This window comes from Macrotis lagotis, chromosome X (genome assembly GCF_037893015.1).
Source record: "Macrotis lagotis isolate mMagLag1 chromosome X, bilby.v1.9.chrom.fasta, whole genome shotgun sequence".
Taxonomy (NCBI): Eukaryota; Metazoa; Chordata; class Mammalia; order Peramelemorphia; family Peramelidae; genus Macrotis; species Macrotis lagotis.
In genome coordinates this window covers 4,397,638-4,410,676 of record NC_133666.1, presented here as the reverse complement: position 1 = coordinate 4,410,676, position 13,039 = coordinate 4,397,638, and the positions used below count along the sequence as shown (strand labels likewise).

The window sequence follows — 13,039 nt, the reverse complement described above, 5'->3', positions numbered from 1 at the left end:
TTGAATTTCTTTGCCCAGTTATTCCAACTGATTTTCAAACTTCTTCCTGATTTCTTCAAGGAAGTCATTCTGGGCTGGAGACTAATTCATATTCTCCTCAGCCGTGCTAGACGTCTCTGGGTTAAAATCTGTCTCTTCTAAGTATTTCTCCAAGGGCCCCCCTTTTCTCTGGCCTTTTGTCATATTGTGTTGGAGGTGGGGAGGGTACCTCTCAGAGGTTTTCTTTTGAAGATCCTAGAGGCTTTGTTCACTTGTCTTAGTAATTCCAAGGGCCAGCCAGTAAAGGGCACTGCTTGCTTTCTGTGGAGTGAAGTCCTCATCAGCAGTGTCTAAATTGACCTTGAACACTGGGCCAGGCTCGGGGGGGGTGGGGGGGGGTGGGATTAAATGTCTTTCCGTTGAGTGAACTCTGTTGTCCTGAGGTGGTGGTGGTGGGGGGGGGGGTATTTTTTGTTATGGGCAAAGGGCTCTGCTGAAAGTATGGAGGTCAGATCCCCAGCCCAGCTGGTTATCCTCCAGGTGTGCTTCTGAGACTCTGTGCTGGAACTCACTCTCCTGTAGTTCATCTCCACATCCCCCCCCCCCCCCCCGCAAAAGTCTCCTTAGCTAAAGTTGGATCTCCACCTCCACCCAACACTCACCAAATTCTCTACAACTGAGGCCAGCCCTTTGGTTTCCCCCAGCTGCTGTCCCATGCTCATCCTCTGCTCTCTTCTGCTGGTTCACCCACGGCCCCTGAGACAGACCTTCTTGGTAGGTGTTCTCCTAGTTTCTCTTTCTGGGTTTTGTTGATCGAATCTCTGTTAAGAGGTTTCTCTCATGTTATTTCTGAGGGGAAAGAGGGGCATTTATCACAGTGCCTGTCTTCTCTGTGCCATCTTAGCCAGATGGTCTGTCTTTATTTTAATGAGCTTTAACCCAGAAAGGACTTCATTAGGAATGTTAACTCTTAAGAGGGAATATTCCATTGAGATAGAGGCTGTTCTTGATGTCACACAGATTTCTTCAGTTCCCAGAGCCTCAGTTTCCTCTGAAGTGTCATTGAGAGGGTGCCTTGGCCCGCCCCTAAAACCTCAGAGGTCATGGTAGCTATATAACCAAGAAGCTGTTTGCTCTATGAGAAAGGTCTCTTCAGGTGCCTAGAAATCATTTCCCCATTTAATAATCAGAGGGCCTTGGAGTCAGAAACATCAGAAGGCTGTGGTCACCTTTTTCCCTAAGTGTCTGTGGATTATCTAAAACAGTTCCCTTGGAAGATGGTGGGAGAGGGTACTCAGATAGAACATAGTTTTGGACAGGGCCAGGATGAAAGGAGAGAAAGAATGGAATAAATGAGACTGTGGAGGAATAGAGTGGAGGGAAACACAGTTACTAATAGCAAATGTGGAAACAATATTGAAGCAAATTCTCTGGTGGACCTGTGATAAAGAAGGCAAGTCAGCCCAGAGACAAGGGCCATTGGAATCAACACAGCTTGAAGTAAGTCTCTCTCTCTCTGTCTCTCTCTCTCTCTTCTTGATGAGGTTTCTCATCTTCTTGGGGGGGAGGGGGTTTATGTTTCCTCTTCTAACACAATGATTGTAATGATTAGAAAATAAATCTAGATCCTTAAAAAAATACAAAAAAAAAAGACGTCTCAACGAAAAACAGTTTTAATGGCCCTGGGGGAAAAGAAAACAAACAGTTTCCTTGCATTCTTTAAGGCTGAGTTTCTCCTTCGACCATGGCGCTGTGCCGCGTGTCTGGAATGAAAGTCCCCCGCGCGCATGCGCAGTCGCTGCAGCAGGAGGGCGGAAGCAGCCAGTGCGTCACAGCGGATGTGGCGTGCTGAGGCCCGGCGGGCGGAGGGATCCGGCTGTTCAGTGAGCCGGCGGCGGGCTGCCGGGTCCGGGCCGGGGTCGTCGGCTGGGCGGCGGCGGCGTAGCGGCGGCGGCGGCGGGGGCGGCGGCTCGGTGAGACCCCAGGGTCCGGGCCGGGACACCCAGGCCCCGCCCTGTTTTCTCTGCCCCCCCTTACCCCACCTCCCCTCCCCCGTCCTCTTCCTCCACCCCGGGTGGTCCGTTCCGTGAAGCCCTTCCGGTAGCCCTCGCGGTTCCAACATGGCGGAGCTGGCAGTCGAGGTTCGTGGCTCCAACGGGGCTTTCTACCGGGGATTTATCATAGATTTTCAAGAAGACTGTCTGACAGTTGTTTTTGAAAATGACTGGCAGCCTGAATGCCAAGTTTCGCTTGATGATGTAAGATTACCTCCTGCCCCTGATGTACAAAAAGAAATGAGGGAAGGAGATTTAGTCGAGGTTTATTCAAGAATAAATGACCAAGAACCATGTGGGTGGTGGCTTGCACATGTTCAGGTGAAGAAAGGGGACTTTTGTGTCGTCACTTTTGCTACTTGTGTTGCCACTTACATTGAGATTGTCACATCGGATAAACTTCGACCAGTCAATCCAAACAAAACAGGCCAGAAAAACACCTTATTTAAATGCACAGTAAATGTTCCCGAGGATTTGAGGGAGGCGTGTGCTAATGAAAGTGCACATACAGATTTTAAGAAAGCCGTGGGAGCCTGCCGGATTTTTTACCATGCTGAAACCAGGCAATTAAGGGTACTGTCTGCCAGTGAAACAACCGTGAAGAGGGCCAATATGTTAAGTGATATGCATTTGCGGAGTCTTCGCACCAAGCTGATGCTTATGTCAAGAAACGAAGAAGCCAGGAAACATTTAGAACATCAAAAACAACTGGCAGCAGCATTTCACGCAGAGTTTTTTGTGAGAGAAGACCTAAGGGGTCTTGCGATAGGAGCCCGTGGTAATAATATCGAGCGAGCTCGAAAACTTCCCGGAGTCAGAAAAATCGACCTGGATGAGGATACCGGAATAGTCAGGATCTATGGAGAGAATGCGGAGGCTGTAAAAAAAGCCAGGGGACTCTTAGAATTTGTGGAGGATTTTATTCAAGTTCCTAGAAATCTAGTTGGAAATGTGATTGGGAAAAATGGCAGAGTGATTCAAGAGATGGTGGAAAAATCTGGAGTGGTTAGGATGAGATTTGAAAGAGGCAATGAAAATAAACTACCCAGAGAAGATGGAATGGTCCCACTTGTATTTGTTGGCACAAAAGAAAGTGTTGTAAGTGTGCAGATTCTTCTAGAATACCATATTGCTTACCTAAAGGAAGCAGAACAACTAAGAATGAGGAGACGTCAAACTAGTGAGCAGATCGGCCCAATTTCCCAACTGGCTAATCCCTGCACAATAGAGTACAAGCGTAAAGACAAGCCAACTGATGGGTCAGTGGCCAGAGAAGAGGACCAGGTGAGCCGACAGCAGCGAGCCAGCCAGAGACTCACCAGGGAGGTGGGCTCAAGCGTTTCAGGGGTGTCTCGTGGTAGAAAGGCCTCAGTTAGTTCCATCCTTAAAGATGTGTACAGCAAACCTGACAGCTTCCTTAACAGCCCTGAGCCGACTGTACGCAGTGATGCTAGTGAGTCCCATCAGAGCACTAAGTCCGCTTGGCTTTTTAAAAGAAGAGAATGACTCTGCTGTGCTCAAAGGCATGTCATGAACTGAAAGTTGCTGCTTGACAGTTCATTTACATTTTACAATAGTACTAGTACAGCTTGCCAAAGATAGATAGGATGTGGACAGCCAGCCTTGACACCACGCAATACAACAAGGGGAGGGATCCTGAAGAAATCCTATCTCCCAACATTCTTTACCACCTACTGTGTTAACTATACTATCAGGTCTATCTCGAGACAGTATTTGTAACATTAAAAGAATTGCTGGCTATTGGAAATGTTATGTTTGTTACTGGAATATGGCAGAGGTAGGGGAAGGAGGGATCCCTAACAAAATATTCTTGACAAAAGTATTAGCTTTTTTGTTGCATTTTTTCATACTATACAAGCACTTTTTTTGTTGCATTTTTAATACTATACAAACACTTCTTCACCTCAGGAAAACTGGAATGAAAGGCAGTCTATAATATTTTTTCTGTGAATTATAGTTACTACCTACCTCACTTTAGTCTGGAAACTGATCTGTTAAAATACATGCTGTGTCTGTGAGTGTGTGTCTGTCTCTGTGTGTGTGTGTGTGTGTGTGTGTGTGTGTGTGTTTTAAATGCTATCCACAGAGCAAAAGCTGCATTTGATAAATTCTCATAATGCAGACACACTGGGTGATGTTGGCTGTGACTGGTCCTCACTGAAGCTTATTTATTAAACTGTAAAACATTTGAAAATCAAAGCTTCACTTAAAACATGAAACTGTATTAAGCATGTCCATTCAGACATAATCTGAACTACTGAAGTCATCAATATCCCAAAAGTTTATTCTCCATAAACTACATATGCTAGTCTTTAGTGGAATGTATTTTTGCTGTCTTTCTTTGATGAGGAATGCTTTTGTACGCAGGTGGGAAAAAAATAGCCTTGTTCTTCAAACAAAAACAAACCAAGGCCTCACAGTCCCAATCCTCTGAATGCCTTATCCCCACTATACCTAAGTGTCTGTGGCCAAACTAAACCAGGGCCCTTCAGTTCTCTGAATCTCAATTTCCCAGTCAAAGCACAGTAGTGTGGGGTATGCTTCCAAATAAAATACTTTAGAAGAATTTGTCACCTGTAGGTCTACACTGATCTCACTCTTGGTTGATCTCACCTTTATCTCTCACACTGGTTTCTCCATTTTGCTAGGCTGCAGTTTCCCCTGAAGTCACAGTAGGGGGTGTCTTAGCCTCTAAAACCTCTGAAGGTCTTGTCAGCTTGCTGAACCCAAAGAGCGTGACGGAGACCAAAATTTGATGTTTGGAGATTTAATTTGTATTTAATGCCCCAGGGACTGTCTGGGAATGAAGAGGACCCAAATCAGACAGTACCTCAGTGTTCAGGGGATAGGGTTTTTACAGTATTTTCAGTGGGAGGGGGAGGTACTGAGAGCAAGCACGTTGCAAGAGCAAAGACAGCAGTTAGATATATTGCCTTGTCATACTACTACAAACATATGTAAACATATGGTTCAGTATAGATAGGAGACTAGACAGAGTATGAAAGGGTCAGGGTCTTTGTGTTATATCTGAACATGTTTCCTGAGCTGGAGCGAGTCACATATTCACAGGTTTGAGGGTGAAATTTACTACCTTGTGGTTCCAGTCGCATCTGGGGAAAGGGAGGCAGTCCTGGGAGGAAAAAGAAATTTTACAGATACAGCAAAATAACTAGGCTAACAAGGGTGTTTTGTGAGTCTTAGACAAATTTACGGAATATCTGTGACCCCCAGAGTCAAGCATTTGGGTCCTGTCAGATTATTTTCAGACCCAAAGATGCCTAGCCAAAGTTATATTTCTGACGAGTTTCTAGGCGCCAGAAAGGTCTCAAAGGGCTCCTTCTACACAGGGATTACACAAATATTGATATTGTACTTCATTCCCAACTTTTTTTTCCAAAATCCCTCAGACCCTTGAGTTATCATCTTCATAGCCTGGGTAAGCATGAACTACAAGCATCTTTACAAAGCATCCAGGTATCATCATTACATCTCAATACACCTATCTAAGTGGTACAGTCCAGCTCCACCCAATAGTCTCCCTCCTTTTCTTTCAATGAAGGACATCTGCACCCTGCCTCTCCTCCTTTTCATAAGGAGAAGGGCAGAAGTAGGTGTGTCACACTTATAGAATCAAGGGGAGGTTACAAAAACAGATCCCATGACTATACGGGGTATAAATAAGTAAGAAATGATAGAGACAAACTGGTCCATTGTCTCTCCGCTCTTCTCTTCTCTCGTGGAAACATCCAATGTCCTTCTGCATCTTCTGAATCTGTTCCAGAAAGTCCTCTCCAGCTTGGGTGACTAGCTGAGACTTTGTCTTCTGGAAAAGAAACTGCTTAACATTTTACTCAGATCGGGGGTGGAGCCAAGATGGCAGTGTGAAGGCAGCATTTCCCGGAAACTCCTTCCCCCCCCAGAACTCCAAAAGCCAACAAATGATGACACTAGCCAAAATTTAGAGGGTCAGAACCCATAGAAAGACTGAATGATACATTTTCCCAGTCAAAGACAACGTAGAATTTCCATAGGGGAGGTGTGTTTCACCAAGAGCTGGGGTTGGGGAAAAAAAAACTGCAGCCTCAGCCCAGCCCAGCCCAGCCCAGCCCAGAGATCACCAGCAACAGCTTGAAGGAGCGATGACAGAACTCTGCTATACCAGAATGAGTGTGGAGAGAGAAACACCCACTGCAGAATCTGCAGCAAGAATCTGGAACAACCAGACTGCAACCCTAGAGGTAAGGGGGTCAGGGAAGATTGCAGAGATTTCTCTGCTCTCCTTCTCCCTCTGCTGCTAACCTACACTCAGATCCAGGTTGCAGTTTGGGTTTCCATACTAAGATAGCAGGATCCTCCTTATAGCTCCAGGGGAGAGGGAGGTATTGGGGGGGGGGGGGGCGTCTATATATCAAGGCACAGGCAAAAGAACATAAGACCTTGGAGGAATAAAGGTGCCAGTGGGGTGTCCCCCCCCCAAAAAAAATCCCAAAGCCTTGGAAGTGCTGTCTTGAGCTGAGGAAATGAGTAAACCACAGAAAAAAGAAGAATCTGACCAGAGAGAATAACTTTAGTCACATGGAATATCAAAACACATACTCAGATGACAACAAAATGGAAGCTTCCATATCCAAAACCTCCAAGAGAAATAGAAAATGGGTTCAGACTATGGATGAGCTCAAAAAAGACTTTGAAAAGCAATTAAGGGCAATGGAGGAAAAATTGGAAGTAGAAATGAGAGCGATGTAGAAAAATCATGAAAACCAAATCAATAGCTTGGTAAAAGATATACAAAAGATACTGAAGAAAATAATACATTAAAAACTAGTTTAGACTTAGTGGAAAAGCAAAACAAAAGGCAAATGAGAAATATTCCTTGAAAAGTAGAACTGGCCAGCTGGAAAAGGAGGAAAAAATCACAATCACAATAGGGTGTGGGTTTGTTTTTCCTTGTTAGCCCTAGGCTTGGGTCTCTGTGTGTGTGATCTCATACAGTTTCTTTCATTTCCCCAGGAGTCAGTTGCTACTATAGTAATAAGAAGGGCTCACAGTCTAAACTCTGAGAGTCTTTTCTGTGAAATCCCTAAGAATCTGTTGGTCATTTCACTCAGATCCTGTGAGTTCCCTAGGCCTTATTTTCCCTTTTAGTAATCTGGCACCTATGTGATCCAAAACCTCTGGAGGTATTTTCAGCTCTTTACCAAGCATCCTGTTGGTGTTGATTCTTTAAATAACTCCTTTGCCCTCTGTTTCCATGACATCAGGGCAATTTTCCATCACTAAATCCTGTAATATTAAATCCAGGCTTTTTTCCTCTCCAATGTTTTCAGGAAGTCCAATAATTCTCAGGTTACCCCTCCTCGACCTACTCTCAAGGTCAGTGGTTTTGCTGATGGGGTGTTTTACATTTTCTTCTATTTTTTCTACTTTTTGATTTTGTTTAACAGGCTCTTGCTGTCTCATGAAGTCATTAGTTTCTGTAGACGCCATTCTTTTATTTTAGGGAGGAGTTTTCTTTATTTACCTTTTGCAGCTCCTTTTCCAATTGGTCAATTCTACTTTTGAAAGAGCTTTCCATTTCACCAATTGAAGTTTTGAGAGAATTCTTTTCTTTTTGCATTTGCCCAATTGAGGATCTGAGAGATTTATTCTCATTTTGTATATGACCGATTGATTTTCCAATGATTTTTTTTTCTTGTTGCAAGGTGTTAATTGTCTCTCCCAAATGTTTCAGTTGATTTTTAAACTCCTTCCTTATTTCTTCAAGGAAGTTTTTCTGCGCTGGAGACCAGATCATATTCTCCTCAGAGGTTCTAGGTCTCTCTGAGTTAGGGTCTTTTCCGTCCAAGAATTTTTCTATGGATCCACCTTTCTGTTGACCTTTCTTCATTTTGCTAAGACTTTGAGTTGCAGAGGGGCTGGTTCACAGACATTTGTTGTGGGGATCCCTAGAGGCTTTTCTCACTGAGTGCAATCTCTCTGGCTGACCAGTAGGAGGTGCTTATTGCTTTCTCTGGAGTGTCTGTGGCCTTGATTGAGGCCTACTCCCTTAGCCTGAAGGCTAACAATACAGAAATAACAATACAGAGAAGTGTGGATAACAAAATCTTATGCCCTGACTTTGGTAGTTTGTAGTTGTTTCAATGTATCTAGCATCTATCAGGTAGTCATTCCCCAGTCCAGGAGACACCAATCTTATCAGTATATAGGGGGACACTGCAAGGTACCAGAAATATCGTGCATGCATCCATGTCTTTTATTGGCTATTTGCTGTAATTGTGGAAATCTGCTAAAGAGAGAAAAAGTTGGGTCATGATCAAAACAAAGCTAGCTTAGTCCTTGCTACTCAGTACATATCCAGTAAGATCAAACATCTTTAACTCTGTTTGACTTCAGGTAAGTGTCATAGGGGGCAGTCAGTCATGCAGTCACAATATATTTCCCTTCATAGCCAGGCTTCAGAAATAATCAGGTGGGACACACACTTCTTTTCAATGGAGCACAATGGGGAACTGAACCACAGTCAGTTTTCTTCCCAGAGTTTATCTTTTACCTATGCCATTAGGATCTCATTTCCTTTGAGTAGTTTGTGACCTTAGCTTATAGCTGTCCTCCCGAACAGTGATTACTGACTCAATGAAACATCAGACAAAAATACCTAAAGTCAAATTGTAGAGTAAAATTTATCTTAGTCCAAAGACTTCACCCTAAATAGCAAATTCCATCACTTTACAGCATAAGGCTAGATAGTTATTTTTCTCTCATAGGTTGCAATAAGCAAGACAAGTTTTACTAGTATACATATACTTTGCACATACTGAATTGACAGAGATCCCAGAGAAGAGGGCTTGTGGTCCCTGCCTGCCCACCCTGCAGTGTGCTACACTTTTTGATTTTTGAGTTTCAAAATTATTATGATAAACTCAAACAATTCACATTTTTCATCACAAATATCTGAGGATATAATACTTCTTAACTTTAGGAAAAGATGGAAAAATCCAGGCAGTTACAAAACAAGGGTTGTTAAATGACAACTGACTTTAAATATTTTCCCATTGGTTTTTCTTTTAGGTTCTTTCAGTCCATCCTCTATAAAATTATACAAGTTGTAAAAATATAACTTATGCAACAGTTTACCAGTTTGCCCATGTTAGTCCAAGAAATATTATTATTACTTGAACCAAACTTATGCAGTGACTCCAATATGTTTAAACAAATGTAAAATCAGATTTCTTGTTGCCACTGATATATATTTAAAAAAATACATTATATATATATTTTAAAAATGTTTTATACATTTTTTAAAAAATCCTCATCTAAATTATTAGATATGAAGCCCTTATTCTTGAGGAAACAATAATAACAGTTAACATATAAAGTGTTTGCCCAATACTAGGCAGTTTACAGTCACATGAAGCAGGTAGAGATGAGGTAATTTTCTTAAATCACCCAGCTAACAAATTTCAAATCCATGCATATTTCCCACTTAGGTTTTTTTTTTGCGTTTTTTTTTTTGTTAGGTTTTTTGCAACGCAAATGGGGTTAAGTGGCTTGCCCAAGGTCACACAGCTAGGTAATTACTAAGTGTCTGAGGCCGGATTTGAACTCAGGTACTCCTTACTCCAGGGGCCAGTGCTCTATCCACTGCACCACCTAACCACCCCCCCACTTAGTTTTAATGCCAAAGTACAAATTAATCAAATTTGGACTTATAACAAACTAATTTGTAATATATTCACTTTTATAAACATGTGGTAGATAAAGACAAAGTTTCACAAACTGCTTTTCTGACCCAAAGAGACCTAGGGGATTTGCTTTCTTTGCAGGCAGGGTGTGGTTAACTCCCCCAGGGATCAATCAGAAAATAATCTAGGGTCTTTTCTGCAGAACACATAAAAGGTCATTACACCATTGCTAACACATTTTTCTTTGCTTTTATCTTCATCATTAGAAATAATGTCAAATTGAATCTCCAATTTAAGATCCAATCTTAAAGGAAACCCTTCTGTGATTACAGGGGACCCTGAGGCCTAGGGAACTGAAAATACCTGAGTAAGATCTCCCACAGTCTTGTAGGAATGTAACTGATAGGACTTCAGAGTCTTTGCAGTTCTAGACTTTCTAATTTAAAAAATGGGAAACAGAGGCCTAGGGACCTATCAGAACCTGTGTGAGATCACCCACAGGATCGTCAGTGGAGTTCTGATAAGGCCTTTAAGAGGCCGGAGATGCCAAGAGACCCCTCCTGCACTTATTCATGTAGGCCAACAGAGGCTCAAGAACCCTGAAGAACCATTGTGAGATCACTACAGGCTCTTACTTATAAAGATGATCAAAGTTTAAAAGACCTTAGTGTTCATGAAACCACTCCTCCTCTGCCCTCATGCTCTTCGGACTCGAGGAGACAAGACCTCCAGAGATTTTAGGGACCAAGACAACCCCTATTGTGACTGCAAGGGAAATTGAGGCATAGTCGTCTGAAGAAACCTGTGTGACAGCAATAAGGGTTTCTTGGTAACAGAATTGGCAAGGCCTTCAGAGGTTGCACAGGTCAAGATAATTCCTATTTTGACTGCAGGAAAAATCGAGGTAGCAAAAAATTTAATTTACAAGTAATAAACTTTAGACTTTAGATTTATTTAGGCTTATTTTATGCAGGTTCATATGTCTAGTTAAATCTACAACAAAACAGCTCCCCCTCAGTGAAACACTAGTCTAAGTGTATTTGTTTTACAGACTTAGGAAGAAGATATATTACACATGGAAGCTTTTCAACTCATGGCACTGGATGCTCATCAAAAGCTACAATTAAGGACCCTCCTAGTTTCTCAGCAATACAAGCCTGGTTGAGATCTTCTCATCCATTTCCTTGACATTCGTATTTGACTCTTGGAAATTTCTTTTTGATTGCATCCTTGGAGCTTGCATAGATTGCTTTACTTTCAAGAGTTGCTAGTTCTGGTGCCCATAGAAAAAACATCACCTTTTTTTCTCTTGAATCCTTTGTTTCATCATATAAAACGTAGCGACAATCCTTTTCAGGAAGCATTCCCACAAAATGCTTGAACGGATCAGCAACGGTTACACCAACATCTCCCGCTTAGATCTCTTTGCCTTCATCTCTTGTCAGCACTGAGACAAACGATTACTGCCTTCTTTCTTTTCTTCATTTCATCCGGTGAGGAACATTTTTGAACTTTCATATCATAGAAAATATGGCATACTTCATCAGCTACTTGCACCCCTGAGGTCACCTTTCCAAAGCAGACAATCTGGAGCACAATCTGGTGCCTGGGCCCGTGGGGGCAGGCAGGAGTGTGAACCAAAAGTTTAGGCACTGCTATGGTCTAGAGTGTGGAGGAATGTCTTCCACTGGGGAGCTCAAGGATGTCTCCCTAAGTCTGTTGGGGAAAATGAGCAGGGGTAAGCAAGGGACTGAGTCAAGATGGCAGCTCCAAGCTAGGAAGCTCCTGGAGCTTTGCCCAAAACATTAAATGAAGCCTCTACACAGAACCTAAAGCTACATATCCATGGGGCTAAAAAGAGTGAAACGAGTTCTCAACTCAAGATATCACGGAGGAACCTCAGTAAAGGTCTTGGGACTTTACTCTCTTTGCCCCAGGAGCAGAGCTCAACAATCAAAATATGCAAAAAACAAACAAACAAACCAACCAACCAACCCAAAAGCGCTAATCATAGAAAGCTACTAATCTGATCGGGATAATAAAAAGGCCATGTCAGAAGAGGAATACAGTGACAAAATGCCTACATGTGAAGAAAGGAGTTGGCCTCAAGTCCAAAGAGGCCTCTTGGACGAGCTCAAAAAGGATTTTAAAAACCAAAGAAGACATGAAGAAGAAAAATGAGACCCTGCCGGAGAATTATGAAAAATTGAAGAATTCAACTCCTCTAAATGTAAAAATGGTCAATTGAATAAAATTAATTCCTCAAAAAGTAAAATTAACTAATTGGAAAAGGAAAAACAAAGCCTAATTGAAGTAAATAAAAGCATAAAAATTAGAATTGGAAAACTAATGCTATCTGGCATTTTAAAGGACAAGATACCCCCTTACTGTGACTTCTGGGGAAACTGAACACTAGGGAAATGAAGATACCAGTGTGAGATCAAGCACGGGGTTGTAGGGCTAGATCTCACACGGCCTTCATAGGTCTGATTCCAAGAGACATCAAACAATATTGTGACTGAGGGGGAAACTGAGGATTAGAGAATTGAAGGGACCTCAATGATATCACTCCCAGATTCTTAGGTAAAGAAATGAAGAGGAATTCAGAGTTTTTAGGCACTTTGACCTAATTATTGCAGAGTAACCAGAGGTTTAGAGAACTGAAGGCACCTGTGTGAAATCACCAACAGGTTCTTAGGGATAGAGTCACAAATACCTTCAGAGGGTTAGAGTAGTCCATTACATAGGCTTCAGATGACTAAGGGGGAACTGAGCCCCAGGGAGCTGACAGGACCTGGGTGAGATGAACAACAGATTCTTAGGCATTTCACTGGAAAGACCATCTGAGATTTTACAACATGAGCCTGTCAAATTGCTACAAGAAAATTCAGTCCTGGGGAAAGGAAATAATCAGTGTGACATCCCACACAACATTTTAAGGCCTTAAATGTATTGTAAGCAAGACTTAGAATGTGCTAAAATTTTACTGGGGTTGACTGCCACTTTGTGTGCTGTTGCTTAATGCAACATGTTGCTTGTAATGGAATGAAGGATGCATGCAAAGTAAGTTAGATAGATGATAGAAATGATAGATAGATGATAACTAGATTAATAGATAAATGATAGATGATGGGTAGATTGGTAGATAATAGAATGATAGAGAAATGATAGACAGATATGATAGATTGACAGATGATAGATAAATGGATAGAGGGGGTGGATAAATAGATAATAGAAAACATAGATAAATGACAGCTAGATAGATAATAAATAGAAAATAGACTGACAGAGGACACACAGACA

General features: G+C 42.2%; 2 pseudogenes; one reads left to right on the top strand and one right to left on the bottom strand.

Moving 5' to 3' along the window:
- The first annotated feature begins 1,894 nt into the window (after positions 1-1,894).
- On the top strand, positions 1,895-3,863 carry LOC141499359 (RNA-binding protein FXR1 pseudogene; annotated as a pseudogene).
- Positions 3,864-10,372: 6,509 nt separating this feature from the next.
- Positions 10,373-12,655, bottom strand: LOC141499360 (destrin pseudogene; annotated as a pseudogene).
- Between the last annotated feature and the right edge of the window lie 384 nt (positions 12,656-13,039).